The sequence below is a fragment of the Spinacia oleracea genome, chromosome 3 (genome assembly GCF_020520425.1).
Source record: "Spinacia oleracea cultivar Varoflay chromosome 3, BTI_SOV_V1, whole genome shotgun sequence".
NCBI lineage: Eukaryota > Viridiplantae > Streptophyta > Magnoliopsida > Caryophyllales > Amaranthaceae > Spinacia > Spinacia oleracea.
The window spans coordinates 11,174,686-11,182,349 of record NC_079489.1 but is presented as its reverse complement, the minus strand read 5'-3'; the positions used below and the strand labels follow the sequence as shown (position 1 = coordinate 11,182,349).

General features: G+C 35.3%; 1 long non-coding RNA gene across 1 annotated transcript; it reads right to left on the bottom strand.

The window, feature by feature from the left end:
* Nucleotides 1-475: 475 nt before the first annotated feature.
* Nucleotides 476-4,085, bottom strand: LOC130469394 (uncharacterized). Its single transcript, XR_008929915.1, has 5 exons — nt 3,151-4,085; nt 2,943-3,058; nt 1,058-1,224; nt 817-909; nt 476-715 (listed from the first exon to the last, which is right to left on the bottom strand). It is a non-coding gene; the product is annotated as an uncharacterized lncRNA (long non-coding RNA).
* Nucleotides 4,086-7,664: the final 3,579 nt, after the last annotated feature.

The following is a 7,664-nucleotide window of genomic DNA, read 5'->3' as shown; positions in this document are numbered from 1 at the left end:
ACTTGTTAGAACATGGACTCAAAAAGGCTTTGTACGTGCATAATTTTTTTAGAACATAGCCCTTAAGGAGTTGAGGTGAATAATGTGAGATTGCCTTCTAAAATTTTGTTGTTAAAGTGTAGAACACAAGGAGAATGGTTTAGAATATACGTCGTGAGTTTTAGAACATATGCCTTAAGTTTTAGAACACAAGGCTTAAGATTTAAAACATATGTCATATTGTCTTATAAAATTTAGCCTCTTTCAATTTACTGTTTAGGTATTACGATTTAAGTTTGAGATATTTTAATTTACTTTTGAGTTTTATTTATTTATTATCTTTTAAAGACAACCTATGTAGGAATCAAACCTACATACTCTATGCATTTGCATAGTGCTCTACCACTTGAGCTAATAGGTTTAAGAACACCTAATAAAACCATAATCAGCTCCAAATTATAATGTGCGGATGAATGGTTACGAGCTCACACAAATATACCATAATAGAGTTGCTCCGACTGACATAATAAAATCTGTGTCCAACATATTTCTTCACATGATGGACCAAAATTCATGGCTATAAACAAAATAGAAAGAATATTGGAACGTAGGACATCCATGTGCAATGGCACATTGCTCTAACATTTGAGCAATCTACCTACTGTTATCTGTCTATTATCTTAAAAATCTCCTCGACCTCTGCAATTTCTTCATCTGAAAGCCTATCAGAAATAACCTGTATTTAAAAATACAATTAAGAAATCAATCTAGATAAACAGTAATGGTTCCGTTTTTCCCTTCTTCCTCCCTGTTCTTGGCAAGTTGGGAAATACTTACCCGTAGATAAACAGAACTGTGTCAACCGTGATATGACTGAGTGATCAAGAAGCTTATCAGGAGCCAAGTCGTCTGCCATTATCCAGGGATGACCTGAAATAAAAATCAGGATCAGAAGTAAGCAGCACAATAATTAGTAGTCATCAGGGATTCGACTATCATAGCAGAAATAAGTGCACTGAAAATTGATTCAGGAGTTCAGAATTCTATGGAATGAACTTCATAGCTAGGGCCTGAATACCTGATGTTGAGAAGCAATACTGGTGTCTGCTAGTTACGGACTCGTATGTATTGTCTTAGAATAACAAAACCGAAAACATGTATGTCACGTCGATAATCGTCGACCTGATGCTGAGAGGAACAGATAATATGCATTGAGCATCCCGATCATTAAACACGAGTAACTTCCTGCATAGCCCATAAAAGAGTTGAAGAAACTACAATGTGGTCAGAATATATGCAATTGCAATTTAGAACATATGAAATTGTATTTCAGAACATATGAAACAATAATTAGAACATATGAAACAATAATTAGAACATACGACCTTATCACTCATGTCCAATTCCTAGGAAGTCATACTTCCTCCTCTCATTTCTTGCAACCAAACCAATCTGGTAGTAGTTGAATTAGTGCACCACTTAATACACTTGACATAAAGTTCAGAACATAACCACTTAATATTCGTATAAACCTTTAGAACATATGCAACACTAATTAGAACATAGACAATAACACCTTAGAACATAAGCAAGATTAGATCTAGACTCCAAAACTTTAAGATCAACTATGACCAGAACCAGCCTATGGCATGGACCAGCTGATTATGAGTCTATCCATTAATTTCCAAACTTGAACCTCGGCTTCGAGGTTAACTTGAAATCATACATACTCCCCCCCTTCGTACATGACAACAAGAAAAGGAAGTAAACTCAAGTCTCATCCTAGCTATATCCTTATAAAATAACATTAATGGGGAGAAGTTGATAGCATGCACTACGTTTGTAACATCGCACTCCGCAATAATATCCATGAATCCCAAGTAACTTGCTAGATGAACACCAAAACAACAGTAGCAGACTCCTAATCCTATCCTCTGCAACAAACACACGCCCCTCATCATCCCTGCACACCACAGCCAGACCCACGCTACCACCAACCCCTACATGCGCATCCAAATTCATTTTCACACAACCTATAGATAGACGAGACCATCCAATAGGAGACACACTCACAACAACAGAGGACTTCAGATGTAATACAGTATCAACCAACACCAATCTATACAGATCATGTTCTTAGCAACTACAAGAGTACCAATGACGACAAGAAAGAGAAATAAGTGTTGATTCCAAGGAAATCAATACACAAAGAATACATGCATGTTACAATCCAACACGAAAAATAAAATTTAAGACCGCAGGAAACCACAAAGATGCAAGAAAATACAGACCTGAAGGTTTCCCACACATTTCAGTATCAGAGAATAATTAAATGTAGCCAAATCGTCCACCGAGAATAGCCAAATATTGGTTTCAGGCTGGACCTTAACATATCTAACAAATGGTTTTCGCGACATTCCCAATTTAGAACATAACCAAGGATGATTTAGAGCATAAGCAAGGGTGATTTAGATAGGACATGATACACTTGACATGAATTTAATTGGATCACGAGGTCTCTTTCAACACAAATTTCTTCCTAATTTTCAGAAACTTATATTGAATCAGGAACTATTTCAAAAACACTAATTTAGAACATATACATGACTGGTTTAGAACATAAGCAATGATGATTCAGAACATAACACCGACATTAATTCATGGAAAATTCACCAGATTACAATATAACAAGAAATTTGTTAAGCAAGAAAACTCCTAATAAGGAAAATTATTCAGAATATGACGTATTCATAAGGTTTGTCACCATCACAATTCAATGACACCAGTTGAGTGTTATTATTCCTAAATTGTACTACTAAGAAAAGATGAGTTTCAAATTTCCAGCTTCGACCAAACAATTTTGAACACACAATAATTTAGAACATAAAAACACTAATTTAGAACATATGCATCACTAGTTTAGAACACAAACACAAGATAGAGGATGATAGAGTTGTTCTTACGTCGTCCGATTCTTCTTTCTCTTCAACCTTATTTTCCTACTTTGGAGCCCCGGCGGCAGCAACACCTGCACCACCACCAGTAGCAGCTGACACGGCAACTGCGCCTCCACCAACACCTGCACACAATTTGATGAAGATTGTTGCTACGATGTTGCGTCGGTAATAAGAGAGGAAATAAATCGAAAATTAGGAAATTGAACAATCATACCTCTGAATTAACCTAAACGTACGAAAATCGCTAATTTTGACGAAATTGTTCGTCAAATTTGAATTACAATCCGATGAAATTGAAGAAATTTGAGGAAAGTTGATGAAGATGAAGGGTGATATTGTGTAATAGATCATAAATTTGATGAAGAATTTGACGAATTTGCTCAAACTTGCGAGAATGTGGGGTAAAATTCACCCGCAATTGAAGAGATAAGAGAGAGAAAGTTGTGAGGAGTGTTTAGGGGGAGCAGGAAGAGTTTAGAGAGAGAGAATGCTGATGAGGAAGAAGGGGTAGTGTGCAGCTGAAATTACGAAAATGCCATTACTCTCATATCAAATTTGGGCGGTTAGATTAGATTTGATCGAACGGTGTAGAGAGTGTTCTTACCGTAAGAAGTTTTCTTACGGAGCCTTTCTCTATATAATCCAACGGTTACTTAATCAATACATATTCCCGTAACAAGGACTTATGCCCAGTACCAAAAAGAATAGGTAAAGCCCACAAAACCCACCTCCACGCATGCGAACTGCATTCCCAAGTACCAAGGGTCGTGGCCCGAGCCCGGTCCAGCCGACGCACGTGTTATGTGTCCACCCATACTACTCTCACACTTTCTCAAACAAGAAACAAGGAGAATATGAAGAGTTCTTTCAATGTGGGACAAAAATATTCCTCTTATTTTACACTCCTTTCTTTTGTGTTTCCCAACAAGAACTTCCAACACTAATCATGCACACGCTCTCCTTGGATCCTACCTATGGGATTAACAAATGTACGACCTGTTATTGGAAGGGGGGAGGGGGTTACTTGTAGTTCATGCCAGGACAACATTCGTTATACATGTTTGGAATAAGTAGTTTTTTTCAATCTGGGTTGTTTGCTACTGTATTCAATCATTCTTTCTGTGTTGCTACTTTTATGGTTGCTGTCAATCTGTCATGTAGCGGCTGGGATGGCTGTGGCCTGTGGGATGGTACAACTCGCACGCATCCTGGATTTGGTTGTTGGCTTTCTGGTGTAGATATCAGCACACAACAGCTCATGGAGTATATTGGATAGGTCTTGATCAATGGGTTAGAAGTGAAGCACATTGTAATGAACTGTATTTCCCAATTTTTTTTTATCACACTAGAGTACATCTTTTGAGAGTTCCGTTTAAGAGCTGAAATTTTTTAAGAAGTGGCATGTAAATTACTATACAACTTTGTAAAAGCACTATTGTGTTTGAGAAAGATTTCTAACTTGCTGGAATTACATACGGGATGGTGAAAAATAATGGTGTCACAAGTCTTCTTTTCAAAATCACTTGCCAAGGTAAATAAGAATAAAAGTTTCAATTTCTTCTTCTGAGAAGTCTCCAACATATTTGTCCGACAAAGCATAAAGGGGCTCAAATTAAGGATGTTTCAGTAAGGCTATCAAAAAGTGAACAGACTTGAGAAACAGAAATCAACTAACTTTTGAACTGAATATATCCTAGAAATAGGGATCTTAAAACCAAACCGATCCGATTTAACCCGTTAGTTCAAGATTTGAACCCGAACCGCTGGCAACCCGAGGAGATCCTCAACCCGATTTGCTTCTGATAACATTTAACCGAACCAAAACCCCATCCGATCTGATAGCAATCCCAAAACCGATTATACCCGATAAGAACCCTAATCGACTTGAATCGATAAAAATCGGTATCCGATTTACCTCGACCTGTGTTAAGTGTTAACCCCGAATACCTTCTTTTTCACTCACACACTGATTAATTGCAACATCTTTTATTGACTTGGGTGTTAATTCTTCAATGAATAAGGTTAGGCTTGACAAACCATTCATCTCCATTCAACATTGCTATCATATAAGCTCATGCATTATGAAAGACTCTCAGCTTTTAGGAACTAAACTAGTTTTTGGGCCCGGGCAATGCCCCGAGTTACTACATTAGTAACATTCAAATTTACTTATATTTTTTTTTAGCAATAATAACATGAAATATGTAATAGATTAGCTTCATTATTTAAACTCGAGGTTAGAGGTTCAAACCTTATGCAAACCATGTTTGACATTCTTTTAAATGTATATGAAGATTATATGGAGCGAACGACCTATAAACACAGTGCCACGTGCCACGTGTCACATATACTTTAGTTTAGACGCCTTTTAATATATAGTATAAATGACAAGGTTAACTAACTCTCTTGCTCTACCAAAGGCCTCATCCAGCCAGACGCTATGACAATGATAGCAAAATCAAAGGCATTACCAACTGAAAAGCAATCATGTTGGCAAGAATATTAGAAAATGATAGCAGCTTAATGAGTGAGTGGTCAGCAAGGTTTTAGTCACTTTCTTTATTCTGTCTATATTGCAATGACACCCTTGCATCTGGCTGTTTGCCTGTTTGGCATTTATTTAGATAAAAATGAATGATCAACAGTCTATACCTTTGCTAAGGACCGTTTGAGTCAATGGACAACTTGATTTGCATATCTTTATGTTGTCTATAACTCTACATGCTAATTGGCTTAACCAATTGAGGTTGGCATGAGTAGTTAAGGGTCTCTTGCTCCTTAACCAAGGTCTCGGATTCGAGCCTTGTGAATGGAAAAAATCTCAACTGGGAGGGATGCTGCCTATCGAGGTACCCATACAAACTCCCGCGGGAGATTAGTCCACTCGCCGAAGGCGGTGGGAACTCCTCGTAGTAGAACCAAAAAAAAAACATGCTAATTGGCTTAAATTGAACAATTATGTGGAGTTCCAAACTCGATCTAAGGTAGACACAAATCCACTTCTCGTTTAAAATCAACTCGACCTATTCTTGACCAAACCTGAAATCAACCTTAAATGATGTTGACCTAAACCCATTTAACTACTCCGTATTATTATTATTGTTAGTATTATTATTTCATAATCATCATCATCGGCGTCTAGTCATCATCGTTTCGGAGTATTATCTTTTATATTTTTGTGCAAATGTCTTCATTATTAGGGTGATGATAAAGGTCGCAAGTTGCGACAACATTTAGTTGTCGCAATCTTACATGTCGCAGTTTAATTGGTACATATAAGCGCCACGTATACTATGCGTCATCATAAATATTTTACTATCAATGCAATATTTTTACTACAAAAATATATAAATTAGGTAATCGGTGTAAAGAAGGAAACAAATCAGAATATTAAGATTTTCCTACCTTTTTTTGAAACATATATAATAGATTATATATATAAGTTAAATATTTTAGTTTCCAATTTAAATCATGACACATAAGCATGTCATGTCATCATTGTGACACGGCTTAAAGGTCGCATGTTGCGACCTTTATCATTTTCGTCATTATTATTATATGTAGTATTTAATTCTTGTAGTAACTATCAAAAAGAGAAAATAAAAACACTTGTAGTTTCCTTTGTTTGGGTGGTCCAGATTCCAGACACACAACATTGCAACAACTTCAGTCAATTAAAATAATGCGATTATTTGTTAATGAAATTTTATACTCTGTAACAAATAAAAAAAAATACACCATTTATTAATTTAAAATTAGGAAGTCTTTGTCCAAAAATGAAATAATTTTTTCTTTAATTATTTCAAATAAAAAAAAGGGAGAATTATTTTCTTCCTCAAAAGCACTATAAAATTATCAAATTGTCCTTATTAATTATTTAAACAAAATACACTTCTGCAAGGCATCGACGAAATTTGATGGATTAGAATTGTTACGCCTGGTGTGAGTCATAGAAATTTTTATTTTAAAAAAAATCTTAAAAATACTTCGTATAATAAGAACAACAAATTGATGTTGTATGTTAATTATTGTTGTTTTTAGATACCATTACACAGCCTACTAAACAAACAAAATACACAATTATTGTTGTTTGTTAAATTTTAAATACACAATTATTGTTTGTTAAATTTTGGCGACTGTGTTGTTGTCTAGTTAAGATTATATATAAGTATATAACCGATTCGAGACAGTGGGTTTTAAATACTTGTATAGTTGTATACGAAGTAGAATATACTCCCTCCGTCCCGAAATACACGCACCGGTTCGAGTCGACACGCTTGCCAATGCATAATTTTGACCACCAATATCTTTAACTACATGAAGTATTATAAAAACTTGTGAAATATTAATATTTTGAAAACATATGTTAAGATGAAGCCAACAATATATTATATGCTAACTTTTGTTTTCATATACTAGAAATAAAATAGGGTCAAAGTAAATCATGTGAATAGCGCAAAAAGTCAAACCGGTGCGTGTATTCCGGGACGAAGGGAGTACTAGAACTCTGCAAATTATATTTCCATTATAAGAGTAATCATGACACTTCAATATCTTCTCAAGATTTATTTTTACATTTATTCTCTGTACTATTTGACTTATTTCAAATAAAATAAGTCCAGTTAAATTAAAACAAGTTCAATTAAGATAAGTTCAGTTAATAGATTCACATAGACAATACAATTCGAACAAAATAGAATCTTAAAAACAACGGTTTTTTCATAAAAT